Below are 16,279 nucleotides of genomic sequence, written 5' to 3'. Positions count from 1 at the left end.
AATATTTTTTACCCCTATTCCTGTATATACAGGCCATTAATTAGAAATTATCCAAATCCTTGATTTTTTTTCATATGTTATTTTTCATGGATTTGGTGCCTTGAAGCACCCAAATATTTCTTCAAAAAACATAATGATGAACTCCGTAATAAGTTGGGGAATCACCTCATATAATCATACTATTTTTAAAGCACATTTCCTCATTTACAAATCGTTTTTTAGAAATTATCCAAATTCCTTGATTTTTTGTTTGTCATAGCCGATGGTTCACGCACACCAAAGCACCCAAAAACAATTTCTCAAAAAAATTTATTAGGACCTCCATATTGAGTTGGTAACCACCACATATACTAACACTATTTTTTCACGCTCATTTTCGCATTTACAGACCCTTTCTTAGGATTTGCTAAAATTCCATGATTTTTTGTCTTATATATATCGTGTGCCCCAGAGCACCCAAAGTTTTTTTCTCAAAAACAATTATGAGGAACTACATAATGAGTTAGGGAACCAAAAGGTAAACTTGCACCATTTTTAACGCTCATATCTGCATTTATATGTTCTTTTAAAAAAACTACTAAAATTAATTTATCTTTCATATGTTATAGCCCATGGATCTGATGCCCCTCAGTACCCAAAAAATTTCAAAAATATTTATCAGGACCTATTTAATGCGTTGAAAAACCACCACGTATACTCATACCATTATTTCACACCCATATTTGAATTTATAGGCCCTTTTTAGTAATTAGAAAACTCTTGATACTTCGTTTGTTATAGATATATTTCATGTTTTATAGCCAATAGATTTGGCCCCTTGGAGCATAAAAAAATTCTCAAAAATCTTTATGAGGAGCCTCTTCATGAGTCTAGGAACCACCACTAATACTTATACCATTTTAATTTTCATTTATGTTTTTACAGACCCATATTTTTAGGAATTACTCAAATTTCTTGATTTTTCATGTGTTATAGCCATAGATTTGTAGCCCAGAGCACCCAAAATGTTTTCTTAAAAAATCATGAGGACCTTCGTAATAATTTTAAAACCACCACGCATACTCACACAATTGTTTCATGCTCATATCCATAATTATAGTCCATTTTTTTGAAATTACTAAAATTTCTCAATTTTTCGTGTATTATTGTTAATGAATCTGACGCCCCAAAGTACCCAAAAGTTTTTATCAAAAAACATAATGACGATTTCCGTAATGAGTTGGGAAACTACCATGTATACTCAAACCATTTTTTCACTTCCATTTCCTGATTGACAGGTCCCTTTTATTAGAAATTAGCAAAGTTCTTCGATATTTACTGTGTTATATCCCATTCATATAGCACCATGTAGCACCCAAAAGAAAATTTCTCAGAACCATAATAAAACTGCCTCTCCATAATAAAACTGCTCCCTCTCTTCCCGTGGACGTAGCCAATTTATTGGTGAACCACGTAAATCTGTTGTTTTGTTTTTCGCATTTTATATTTTCTCGTATTATCTCAAATTCCGCACAACAATTACCTTCAAAATAAGTTTGCGAACCACCACGTATACTCACAATATTTTTTTCACATCATTTCCGAATGTACAACCCCTTTTATTTAGAAATTATCCAAATTTCTTGATTTTTTGTGTGTTATAGCCCATATATTCACTATTTTTTCACGACATTTGTACATTTATAGCCCATGGATCTGGAGCCCAGAGCACCAAAAATATTTTTCTTAAAACACTTTATGAGAACCATAATTAGTTGGAGAATCACCACGTATACTCACACAATTTTTTCATGCCTACCGCAATTACATGCCCTTTTTAGGGATCACCCAAATTCCTCGATTTGTCTTATATTATAGCTCATGGATCTAGTACAACCTAGAGCACCCAATTTTTTTCAAAGTCCATTATGAGGATCTCCATATTGAGTTGGAAAACTTTCACATATACACTTACAATTTTTCACATTCATGTCCGCATTTACATACCCAATTTCGAAAGCTACCCTAAATTCAAATATTTTTCGTGTGTTAGATTCAGCGTCCTAAGGACTCAAATTTGTTTTTCCTTAATAACTTTATGATTAACTTTGCAATAAGTTGGTGAAAACACCACATATACTCCATCATTTATTCACTCATTTCTTCATATACATTCCCCTTTTAGGAATTACCCAAATTCTTTGATTTTTCGGGTGTTAGCACATGGATCTAGCCCCCCATAGCACCCAAATTATTTTTTCAAAAATCTTTATGTGGTCCTTCATAATGATTTGGGGATCCACAATGCATACTCACACCATGTTTTTAACACCCATTTTTATATTAACGAACCTATTTAGAAATTACCCAGCTCGATTTTTGAGTTCTAGCACATGTATCAGGCACCCTGGAGCACCCAAAAGTATTTCTCAAAAACCTTTATGAGTACCTCTATAATGACTTGAGGAACCACTGCATATACTCACACCATTTTTTCATGCCAATTTTTGCATTTTCTGGCCCTTTTTAGAAATTACTTATGTATTTGGCACCCCGGATCATCCAAAAAAATTTTGTATAAAATTTATGAGGACCTCCCTAATGAGATAGGGAACAACCAATTGTACTCTCACCATTTCTTTAATGGTCATTTCTACATTTGCATGCCCTTTTTAGGAATTTCCTAAATTTTTTTGATTTATCATGTTTTAGCCCATGGATCTGACACCAAGAGTACCCAAAATGTTTTTGTTAAAATATTTATAAGAACCTTTGTAATGAGTTGGGCAACCAACTTCTACATCCACACCATTTTTTACATACGGATATCTGCATTTACAGACCATGTTTTAGGAACTACCCAAATTTCTTGATTTTCATGTTTTATAACCTAGAGATCTGGTGCCCCCGAGAACTAAAAAAATCTCAAAAAAATATTATGAGGACCTCTACAATGAATTGGGAACCACCATGTGTACTCACACCATTTTTAAACACTAACTTCTGCATTTATAAGCACTTTTTAAGAATTACGCAAATTTCCTTAATTTTTCATGTGTTATATCCCATGGATCAGGCACCCCAGAGTGCACAATATTTTCTAAAAAACATGATAAGGAACTCCCTATTCAGTTTGTAAACAACCATATGTACTCACACCATTTTTGTAACTCTCATTTCGGTATTAGAGTCTATTTTTAGGAATTACCCTGATTTCTCATTTTTTTTTGTGTTATATGGATCGGGCACCCTGGACCACCCAAAATTTTTTTCTCTAAACGACTTATGAGGACCTTCATAGTGAGTTAGAGAATTACTATGTATACTGGCACAATTTGTTTAATTCCCATTTCCTCAATTGCTGGCTCTTTTTTAGAAATTACACAAATTTCATAATTTTTCATGTGTTTTACCCCATGGATCTTGCGACTCGAAGACCCCAAATTATTTTCTCACGAGTGACTCTGCAATGAGTAGGGGACCACCTCCTATACTCACACCATTTTTAACGCCAATTTGCGCATTTGCATGCCCATTTTTAGCAAGTATCCAAATTTCCTAATTTTTTGTATGTTATAATACATGGATTTGGTGCCCAGAGCAACTGGAATTTTTTTCACAAAACTCTTTATGAGGAACTCAATAATGAGTCGTAAACTACCATGTATACTTACATCATTATTTTCATGCCCATTTCTGCATGTAAAGTTCGTTTATTAAGAATTATCCAAATTCCTCAATTTTTTTGTATGTTATAGCCCATGGATTTGACACCTCGAATAAGAAAAAATAATTCTCAAAAAACGTTATGAGGACATCCGTAATGAGTTGGGGAACCTCCACGTATATTCACACCATTTTTTCATGACCATTTCCATATTTAGAGGACCTTTGTAAAAATTACTCAAATTCCTCGATTTTTTTATGTGTTATAGACAATGAATTTGGCACTTCGAAGCATCCAAATAAAAATCTCAAAAATCATTATAATGAACTCCTTAATAAGTTGGGGAACCATCTCGTATACTCGCACCATTTGGTTAATACCAATTTCTGTATTTATAGGCCCTTTTTAGAAATTGCCAAAATTCCTTGATTTTAAGTGTGTCATAGCCCATGGATCTGGCACCCTGGAACAAAAAAAATCTTTATGAGAACCTTCGTAACGAGTTGGGAACCACCACGTATATTCACAGAATTTTATAACGCTCATTTCCGCAATTATAATCCCTTATTTAGGAATTATTCAAATTTATAAAAAAATATTTATGTAATAGCCAAAGTATATGGTGTCTCGGAGCACCCAAGTTATTTTTCTCAAAAATATTTATGAGGACCTCGACATTTTTGTTTTTTATAGCCCAATTTTAAGGCGATCTAGAGCACCCAAAAATATTTTCTCAAAAAACTATATCAGGACCTTTGTAGTGAATTTATCAATTACCACATATACTCAAACTATTTTTTAACATCAATTTCTAATTTTCCAGGCCTGTTTTAGCAATCACCTAAATTTCTTGATTTTTATGTGTTTATAGATTATGAATATGGCGCCTCGTAGCACCCAAAACTTTTTCTTTAAAAAAATTGTAAGGAGCTCTGTAATGAGTTGGGGAACCACCACATATACTTAGACCATTTCTTCACTCTCACTTTTGCATTTCAGATTAATGTTTTGAAATTATCTAAATTTCTCAATCTTGTGTGTGTGAAGAAACATGAATCTAGCACTCAAAGCACCAAAAATATTTTTCTCAAAAAATATTATGAGGACCTCATAGTTAGTTGAGAAACAACCACCTATACTCTCATTATTTTGTCATGTTCATTTCTATATTTATTGGGATTTTTCGGGAATCGGCCAATTTAATTTGATTTTTTGTTTGTATAAATACCATAAATCTATTATCCTAGAGAACCCAAATTTATTCCTCAAAAAAATTTACGAGTACCTTTTTAGTGACATAGGAAACCACGATGTATACTACCACCATATATTTCAAGCCCATTTTGTAGTAATTACCTAAATTTCTTGCTTTTTCGTGTGTTATAGCCAATGGATCTAGCACTCTAGAGCACCCAAAAGTTTTCCTCAAAAAATTTATGAGAAAATCCGTAATGAGTTAGGGAACCACCACGTATACTCACACCATTTTTCACGCCCAACTCCGTATTTATAGGCTCTTTTTTAGGATTTATCCAAATTTTCTGTATTTTTCATGTGTTATAGACAATGGATTTGGCAACCATGAGAACTAAAGTTTTGTTTCAAAAACTTTATGAGGACGTCCATAATGAGGTGGAAAACCATCACGTATACTCACACCAATTTTTGATGTTCATTTCCGTATTTACAAGCCCTTTTTAATGAATTATCAAAATTTCTCAATTTATCATTTGTTAAATCCCATGGATTTGGAATCCCGACATATCCAAAACGTTTTCTCAAAAAAATTTGTGTGGACCTCCGTAATGATTTGGTTAACTAAAAGACCGTTCTTTTCAAGCTCATTTCTGCATTTACAGACCCATTTTAGAAATAACACGAAATCCTTAATTCATAGTGTGTTTAGCCCATGGATTTGGCGCCCTGAAGCACCAAAACAGTTTCCTTGAGTACCTCTGTAATTAGGTGGGAGACTACCACTTATGCTCACACCTTTTTTTTCACGCCCATTTCCGCATTAACATGCCCTTTTTAGGAATTATTGTTATCCCTTAATTTATCATGTGTTAGCCCTGGATCAGCCACCCTAGAGAACTCAAACTATTTTAGAAAAAGAAATTATGAAGACCTTTCTAATGGGTTGAAGATACTACTCTCTGAGGTAGAACCTTCATAAATAATATCTATAAAGTGGATCCACTAAGATAAGACCTACAGGGGCACATAGTTGTGCAAGAAGGATATTGCTACTGGAAACCTTGACTTTCTATAAATGGAGTTTTCCAAATCATTAGATAAGATCTATGTTGGGAACCCGGACCTGCCAAATGTGAAGGTTCTCTTGTGGGATGCAAGACTTGCTAGACGTGAGAACGCCACTCTCATTTTTCATGTTCAATCGATGCTAATCTCAAACTCCTATTTTTAAACATCTTTAAGCCTTTAATTAATATTATATCATTAAGTAGTATTTAGGGACTTAATTCCCTCATACATCATATAGCTCATAGGTTGCTAAGATGAGAATGGTCTTTCATTATAGAACCTATGTTATGTGATAATGTCCTTTCACATAAACATGTCATATTCATAACATAGTCTAGTTTAGAGTACAATTAAGGAACTATACTTTTCTAGTCATATATTTTTCATGCACAAGAAGATATACTTTTCATGCATATACATTATGTGAGAATGGTTTTTCATCCTTTTCTAGTCATATATAAGAATTTTCATTTCAATTAACACTATAAACATATCATACTCATACTTATGCATGTGGTTTGTGTGTGTACATATTGTTCCGCATAATGATATAATAATAACCAAATTGGTATTGAGGGAAACTTCCCCTCGAAGGATCACAACACATTTACACTATCCTTCAAGTCATGAAAAACTCACACATAGAGTATTTTAGGGATTCTAGATCACACACCCACATTTCATCATAGGAGACAAGACCTCATTCAACATTTGAATAGACAACTCCTACATGTAAAAGTTCAATGATTCACATGGTCATATAGGTAGAGGTCATTCCACACTAGTACTTATCTCAATCAAGAATGTAGACCTTACTTTACTTTTACATTCTCATACACTTTATATTTCACATTATAAATACACCTTAATCATGATACTAACATTGAGGATTCTATACATAACAATCATGGTGCACCTTCATACTCATGTTCATCATAACAACAATTAACTTTACATATATATCCATCAAGGACATCATCACAACATGTATAGGTACACATGAAGTAAACACTGTCATCATATGTGGACCAAACCATACAACATCAATTCACATACTATAGACTAGAAATTAGGTCACTTACCAATTCTCCAATCCATGATAAACATATATAAATCCTCCACAATTCATAATTAATAGTTAAAGATAGTAATATCATTCAACAATACATCAAAATCTAAGCATAATCCACTTACCATCCAATCATGATCATAAAACCCGCTTTATAGGCTAAATTTAGAGATTAGGGAGATCACGGGTTCTTCAAGGAATTACATTGAAAATCATATTTAAACCCTTGAAGAAACATAAAAACAATGTATTTCAAAGCCATTTGACAATGAACCCATGTTTAGATTGGAAGTTGGGAAATTTGATCATGGAAACTCTTTGACAAGTCTTTGATAAAACTCCTTGAATGAAAGGTTATTCAAAATAAATAGTGTCATGATTCAAGAGTGTAACCTGGTAGATATTGTATTCTCGAATCACAACGCGGTGCACATGACCTTTCAGAGGTATTGTACTATACCTTAGATATCTCATTGCATATATACGAAAAGTAGTGCGGAATTAAAACATTCTTGCAAGACATAATGCGGAATCATTTTATAAAAATTCTAAGATACGTATAAAAAAACCATCTATGAAATCATGAGTACAATAGTCTTGGGTCACAGCCCATAAAATTCAAAACATAGAAAAGAACGTAAAAGACAACATAGTAGTAATGTCCTCAGATGCTATGAGGACTCACAAATCTTCACTTCTTGATAATCAGTGGAAACTCTACCCTTGATAGAAACTCAATATCCTCAAGACCGTACATGGACAACATATAGGTAATATGCGTTAGTATGATAAGTACTGAGTATGGAAACTATAATACCAACATAAGATATTTCAAACGGTTAGTCAATAATAGGCATAATCATAAGAGATAAAGACATAAGAGTAACATGAATAGCATAAGCATATTATAGCATCATTAAACATTGAAATCTAAAATATCTAACTTTACTAAATCCACCAAGGTTACTATATACAACAAAGAAATGGGACAAATTCTATAGACTCTTTTTGCTACTACCGAGTCGCCAACCGAGGTAAAGACCAAAAAAGGTTCTTTTAACACTCGGGGAATATTTAAAACACCATGGCCAAAAATGGTTTTAAAAATTACAAAGTTACACTAGGGTCTAACAAGGCATATACATCAATAGAAAATACTTAAGCAAACTATTCACCACATCCGGGTATCTTTCTTGCTTACCTACGGATTGAAGTGCATAAAAGAGGTTTTGCTTTAGAGTATTGGAGTTGGAACCATTTGGAGGAGCTTGCTTATTTTACATTCCCTTAACCTTGAGAATAGGACAATCTCTCATCTTGTGGCCTGTCTGTTCACAACCATAGCACCCATCCAAGACAACAAAGCACTTGTCATCATGTTTTCTACCACATTTTCCAAAAGCCTAGCAACATATGAACTACTACTATTACCTCCTTGAGGTTTAGGGTTAGACACCCTATCATTGTTCACCCTTGGGGGAGCACTAGAGGAGCCTTGGTTGAAGAACCTTGGTTTAAACTTTGTTCGACCTTGTCCATAGGACCTTAAATTGGAGAAATTCTCATCGCCTATTCTAGCTCATTTAACCTCCATGTTCTTGTTTTGGGATTTCTCTTCCTCAATTTGTTGATCATACACCATGAGACGTGAGATATCCATATTATCTTGAAGTATAGCCGAACAACATTCTTTTTTCACAAATCTAGACATACCCGTCAAATACCTACTCATCATATACCCTGAGTCTGCCACCAAAGCCGGAGCAAACTTGGACAATTAGGTAAACTTTAGAGAATTTCTTTAACATTCACACCTCCTTAACAAAGGTTAATAAATTCTTCAACCATTTCCTAAATCTCGAGTAAAGAATCAATCAAGGAACTCCAATATGAACACTTTCCACTCTATTGGACCTGCTCCCATCGGCCTATTATACTTCCATTTAGTATACCATACTTGAACCACACTCTTTAATTGGTAAGTGGCTAACTCCGTTTCCTCTACAGAATTCACTCCCATGGCATCAATTATTTTATGAACCACTTTGAGAAATTCTTGAGGATCCTCCCCCACTTTAGAACCAAGGAAAACACGAGGGTTAATTCTTGGAAAATTCTCAATCTAGAAGCTACAGAATTTATATTATTCACATGAGTTCGAGCATTCATTGTCTGGATTGAATAATAAAAGTTTGAACTTGAGTGGTCATAGCTTGGGCCAACATTTGAAAAGCCGGCCTAACCTCATCATTTGACATAGCCGATGAACAGTTGGATTTTTGTTGGCTTGAGGAGTTTTATTACCTTGATGAACTCCTTCATTCACATTCTCCTCTTCCACCCTTCTAGCATTATCCTTTCGTGTATTCATTTCCTAAAGAGACAAGAGAAGAATTATGAGAGGGACTTTTATAGAGATAGACTCCAAGGAACGACTTAAGAAAAATGAAAGAAGTAAAATTTCTTAACATCTAGAAGTCTCTCATTCATAAATGTGGCACGTTTCACACTCATGAACAAGATTCTACTAGATGTGTCTTATGAGACTTCATCCTAAATCATTCTAAACCTTGTGCTCTGATTATGAAGTTCATAACAGCCTAAGGTACGTAATAAGGCACATAATATTCCTAAAGGCACATGTAAGACACTTAGCATATCATAACAAAAAGCATCACAACAATAAGTGTAAAAAGTCAGTTAAGTCCAAAAGTTTCATAAAAAAGCAAAGTGGAATACGAGACTTATCTCAATTAGCCATCTATTTAAATCAAGTGTCAAATAGGGTCACAACCCTTACAACAAAAATTCAAAAGTCTAATAGAATGCACAAATGAAACTATAGGATATCACTCATACTAGAGTTTACGAGGACTCCCGAAGGAGTACAGTCAAATCCAAACTTGAATCAAAGCAAGAGCACCTCATACTCCAGCACCTACACATTTTAGAAAAATGTATAAGAAATATAGGTTACCACAAAAATGCACTAAGTATGATAGTTATGCATAAGAACCTTTAAAATATGACAAAAAGGACCTTTTAGTGAAAACCATGCAGTTTACCAAGTTTAAGGTTCATCATGAATATTAGTTTAAAAGCATAACTCGCAAGAATATTCAACATAAAGAGCATCATAACATAATGGAGACATAACATAAATACCCACAAATCATCCTTGTGCAATGCATGAGTAAGACCCCAAAATCCTTCCTACACAAAGGAAAGCTTCTTAACTAACTATAGTGCATAACTCATATTCTTGTTCATATTATCATAGTGGGAGATTAGCCTTAACTGACATACACCATGTCATCTTACAATGGAATTTGATGTCTACCCCACACCGGAAAGGGGTTGTCCTAATTGCCTAAGGTAGCACCATACTCTTTGCTAGGTGGATCCATTATCTAAAGACCTATGCGGGAACATAGTTTATAGGATAAGGATATTGCTTCTAGAAATACGGACTCAACAAAGGCATAAGGTTCCCATATGAGATACATACTTTGGGAACCCATACTCAACTATGTTAGAAAGGAACCCAATAAGCTTTCATCTGATATTAGTATCCACTCTGTAATAAGCATAAACTCCCATGGAATTCATATAAAGTCTTGGTAAGTTCATAATTACCGAAGAATGTATTGGCACTCAATCCAGCATAACTCATACTAAAGCTCATACATTCAATAGGTGATAGTAGTCTTCCAACCTTAGAATCACTACATGTGACAAACCTTTCACATGATATCATATTCATACATAGTGTGTGCATGAGGATAATCATCCAATCAACACAACAATTAAATCATAATCATATTCACTTTACTTTCAAAGTGATCCAAATGCATATATATAACCCTTATAAAAATATATAATTCTCATGTTTTGCCCTTCAAGGACCATTGGTCACATTCAATCAAAATATCTAGAATTAATACATTAGAAATGGATGATATCATGATTTAATTACTATTATTACTATAAGCATAATTGAATTATATTGTTCTTTCTACAGTTCACCCACACTTTTAGATCCAATTTGAGAAAATAGGGGAATTCATGGGTTCTTTGGGAATTCAACTTAAAATCTTATAAAATCCTCAATATATCCTTAATTAAACATAATCCAACAAATAAAAATAAATTTGAAAGGAATCTATGAGATTGAAGTCAAACCCTAGGTTTTAGGGGAAATGTATACTTGAAATTTAGTTTGAAGGGCCTTCATGAATGAAGGATTACCATACCTTATTAAAGAATTCCAACTAAATTGAGTAGAAAAGATGGATCCTTCAACCCTAGCTTCACATTTCGTCTTCATTCATGGAGTTCTAGATAGAATATTTTAGAGAGGGTTTGTTTTTTTATTTTTAGATCTAGAGATTATGGTCAAGATGGATTAGTATATGTGTTTAAAACACTTATATAGTTGTTTTCAAATAGGCTAAAATTACACCACTTAACAATTAATTAAAAAGATAACCACAAAAGACCCCTAAGGCCAACTGCCAAATGGCAATTTCAGTGACCACCCATAACCTTAGATCTGTGGTGCGTTAGTTGACTCACGCGGTATCCATGTCCGAGGGTTGGTTCCTGCAGCCTGTTTTATGGGGGCTTGACCAACGGCCATGACTTACGAGTCCTAGGTCCACCTTATGGTCGTGGTTCCCCCTCGTGGGTACCCAAGTGCATTTTTCACCCTTTGAAAGGGTCCTCTCAAGGAACCATGGTTGGTCCTCTCAAAAAAATTTATATTGAGTACCAAGATTTACTTACGACTCTAATCCTTGTGTTAGGCTCTAGTTTAATCTACTAGTTTTCTGAATTGTTACACACCAAAAGTTTTTTAAAAACTTTATGAAGACCTTCCTATGAGTATGAGAACCATCATGTATACTCTAATTATTTTTGCATACCCATTCTTGCATTTACATGCCATTTTTTAGGAATTACCCAGATTTTTTGATATTTCGAGTGTTATAGCCCATGGATCTGTTGCCTCACAGTACCCAAACTTTTTGTCAAAAAACATTAATAGAACATCTGTAATAAGTAAAGAACTACCACATATAGTCACACAATTTTTATCACGCTAATTCTGCATTTATAGGACCTTTTAAAAAATTACCCAAATTTCATGAATTTTCAGTTTGTGATAGCCCATAGATATGGTGTCACGATGAACACAAAACATTTTTCTAAAAAATGCTTTATGAGAACCTCCGTAATTATTTGAGGAACCACTACCTATACTCACACTATTTTTTACTCCAATTTTCTGCATGTACATGCCCTTTATAGGAATTACCCAAATTTCTCAATTATTTGTGTGTTATAGCCCATTGATCTGGTGCCCAGAAAATCCAATTTTTTCATCAAAAACCTTTATGCGCACCGCAATGCGTTAGGGAACTACCACATGTACTCACACAATTTTTTAACTCTCATTTCCACATTTACTGGCTTTTTTTAGAAATTACGAAATGTCTCAATTTTTGTGTGTATAGCCCATAAATCAGGCACCCTGGAACACCCAATTTAATTTTTCTCAAAACACTTTATGAGAACCTCAATAGTGAGATTGGGAACCACGTATACTCATACATTTTTAACATCCATTTCCATGTTTACAAGCTAGTTTAAGAGATCTTGCACCCCGTAGCACCCCAAATAAATTCTTAAAAAACTCTACGAGGACCTTTGTATTGAGTAGAGGAACCACTAAATACTCACACCATTTTCATGCTCATTTCTTCACTTACAGACCAATTTTTAGGAATTACCCAAAAACATTTATGAGAATCTCCATAATGTGTTAGGGAACCACCAAGTATAGTTACAACTTTTTTTTCATGCCCAATTTTGCATTTAAGCTATTTTTTATGACATATCCAAATTTCTCAATTTCTTGTGTGTTCTATAGCCCACCGATTTAGCGCACTGAAGCATCCACAAAAATTTTCTCAAAAAACATTATAAAGACCTCCTTAATGAGTTGGAGAACCACCAATATTCTCACGTTATTTTTTTAACGTTCATTTCCGCATTTAGAAGACCCTTTTTGGAAATTACCAAAGTTCCTCGATTTTTCATTTTCCATAGCCAAAGGTTCTGGCACCACAAAGCAAAAAAATTATTTTCACAAAAAAACATTATTAGGACATCCATAATTAATGAAAACCACCACATACACTCCCACCATTTTTTCATGTTCATTTCCGCATTTACGTGTCCTTTTTTAGAATTTACCCAAATTCCTGTATTTTTTGTCTTATAGCCCATTTATGTGGCGCCCATAGAACCCAAAAGTTTTTGAAAGAAAATTTTGTGAGCAATTTGTAATGAGTTAGGAAATCATCATGTATACTCACACCATTTTTTAACACTCATATTTTTACATTCCATTTTTATAATATTATCAAAATTCATCGATCGTTTTCTTATCATATCCCATGAACTAACGCCCCAAAGCATCCAAAAAATATTTTCTTAAAAATATTCATCAGGACCTTTTAAATAAGTTAGAAGACCACCACGTATACTCACACCATATTTTTGACACTCATATTTGCATGTATAGAACAATTTTTAAGAATTAACCAAATTCCTCAATTTTACATATGTTATAGCACATGGATAATTATTTAGGAAACCACAACGTATACTCACACCATTTTTTGCACCTGTTTATGCATTTATTGACTCTTTTTAGAAAAACCTAAATTTCTCGATTTCTCGTGTGCCCATGGATCTAGAGCACCCAAAGTATTTATATCTAAAAAACATTAGGAGGACTACGTAATTAGACGGGGAATTACCACGTATACTCACACCATTTTTTCATGAACATTTCCACATATACAGACCTTTTTTATGAATTACCACAATTCCTCGATTTATCATATGTTATAGCCCATTAATCTGGCGCCCTACAGTACCCAAAATATTTGTTTTCTCATAAAAATTTATGAGGAACACCATAATGAGTTGGAAAACTTTCACATACATTTCCCCATTTTGCAGGCCCTTTTTTCTAAAATTACCCAAATTACTTTTTCATAAGTTGTAGCACATGGATTGGCACCTCGATACCTCAAAAATATTATCAAAAAAATTATGAAGACCTACGTAATTAGTTGGTTAACCTCCACATATATTAACATAATTTTTTACGCCTATTCCTGCATATACAGGCCATTAATTAGAAATTATCCAAATCCTTGATTTTTCATATGTTATTTTTCATGGATCTAGTGCCTTGAAGCACCCAAATATTTCTTTAAAAACATAATGATGAACTCTGTAATTATTGGGGGAACCAGCTCATATAATCATACTAATTTTAAAGAACATTTCCTTATTTACAGGTCGTTTTTAGGAATTATCCAAATTCCTTGATTTTTTGTTTGTCATAACCCATGGTTACCCAAGGTTCAAACCAAGGCAACTCTAGTGCTCCCCCAAAGGTCAACAGTGATAGGGTGTCTAACCCTAAACCTCAAGGGTTAGACACCCTATCACTGTTGACCTTTGGGGGAGCACTAGAGTTGCCTTGGTTTGAACCTTGTTCGACCTTGTCCATAGGACCTAAAATTAGAGAAATTCCTATCACCTATTCTAGCTCATTTAACCTCCCCATTCTTCTTTTGGGATTTCCCTTCCTCAATTTATTGATCATACACCATGAGATGTGAGATATCCATATTATCTTGAATCATTGCCGAACACCATTTTTTTCTCACAAATGCAGACATACCCGTCAAATACCTACTCATCATATACCCTGAGTCTACCACCAAATCCGGAGCATACTTGGACAATTGGGTAAACTTTAGAGAATTTCTTGAACATTCACACTTCCTTAACGAATGTTAACAAATTCTTCAAACATTCTATAACTCTCGAGTAAAGAATCAATCAAGCAATGCCAATTTGAACACTTTCCACTCTATTGGACCTGCTCCCATCGGCCTATTGTTCTTCCATTTAGTATACCATACTTCAACCACACTCTTCAATTGGTAAGTGGCTAACTCCGCTTCCTCTAAAGAATTTACTCCCATGGAATCAATTATTTTATGAACTGCTTCAAGAAAGTCTTAAAGATCCTCTCCCACTTTAGAACCAAGGAACACATGAGGGTTCATTCTTGCAAAATGTCGCAATCTAGAAGCTGCAGAATTTATACTTAGATTCACATGAGCCTGAACATTCATTGTTTGGACTTGAATGATCAAACATGAACTTGAGTCGTCATAGCTTTGGCCAACATTTGAAAAGCCGACCTAACCTCCTCATTTGACTTAGTCGAAGAACAGTTGGATCATGGTTGGCTTAAGGAGTTTTATTACCTTGATGAACTCCTTCATTCACATTCTCCTATTCCACCCTTCTAGAATTATCCCTTTGTGTATTCATTTCCTAAAGAGACAAGAGAAGAATTATGAGAGGGACTTTTATGGAGTTAGACTATAAGGCACGACTTAAGAGAAATGAAAGAAGTAAGATTTTCTAACATATTGTAGTCTCTCATTCATAAATCTGGAACGTTTCACACTCATGAACAAGACTCTACTAGATGTGACTTATGAGACTTAATCCTTAATCATTCTAAACCTTGTGCTCCGATTACAAAGTTCATCACAACCCAAGGGTACCCCTTAGACGTAATAAGGCACATAATACCCCTAAAGGCACATGTAAGACACTTAGCATATCATAACACAAAGCATTAGAACAATAAGTGTAATGAGTTTGTTAAGTCCAAAAGTTTCATAAAAAAACAAAGTGGAATACAAAACTTGTCTAGATTAGCCATCTATTACAATCAGCTGTCAAATAGGGTCACAACCCTTACAATAAAATTCAAAAGTCTAATAGAATGCATGAAGGGAAATACACAATATCACTCATCCTAGAGTTTATGAGGACTCCCTAAGGAGTATAGTCGAATCCAAACTTTTATCAAAGAAAGATCACATCAAACACCAGCACCAACACTTTTTAGAAAAATTTAGAAGAAATATAGGTTACTAGAAACATTCACTAAGTATGATAGTCATGCATAAGAACCTTTAAAATATTTCAAAAAGGACCTTTTAGTGAAAAGGATGCACTTTACCAATTTTAAGACTCATCATGAATATTACTGTAAAAGCATAAGTCACAAGAATACTCAACATAAATATCATCATATGATAATGGAGACATACCATAAATACCCTTAAAGTATTCTTGTGCAATGCATGAATAAGATTCCATAATCCTACCTACACTAAGGAAAGCTTCTT

At 34.0% G+C, this 16,279-nt stretch overlaps 1 long non-coding RNA gene across 1 annotated transcript; it reads right to left on the bottom strand.

Moving 5' to 3' along the window:
• Positions 1-7,863: 7,863 nt before the first annotated feature.
• On the bottom strand, positions 7,864-11,940 carry LOC109120855 (uncharacterized). The gene is made up of 3 exons (XR_002028326.2): positions 11,234-11,940; positions 9,840-9,918; positions 7,864-9,354 (listed from the first exon to the last, which is right to left on the bottom strand). It is a non-coding gene; the product is annotated as an uncharacterized lncRNA (long non-coding RNA).
• Positions 11,941-16,279: the final 4,339 nt, after the last annotated feature.

Source organism: Solanum lycopersicum, chromosome 8, assembly GCF_036512215.1.
Source record: "Solanum lycopersicum chromosome 8, SLM_r2.1".
Classification (NCBI taxonomy): Eukaryota; Viridiplantae; Streptophyta; class Magnoliopsida; order Solanales; family Solanaceae; genus Solanum; species Solanum lycopersicum.
The sequence above is the reverse complement of the archived record's forward strand: the minus strand, read 5'-3'. Positions and strand labels throughout refer to the sequence as shown.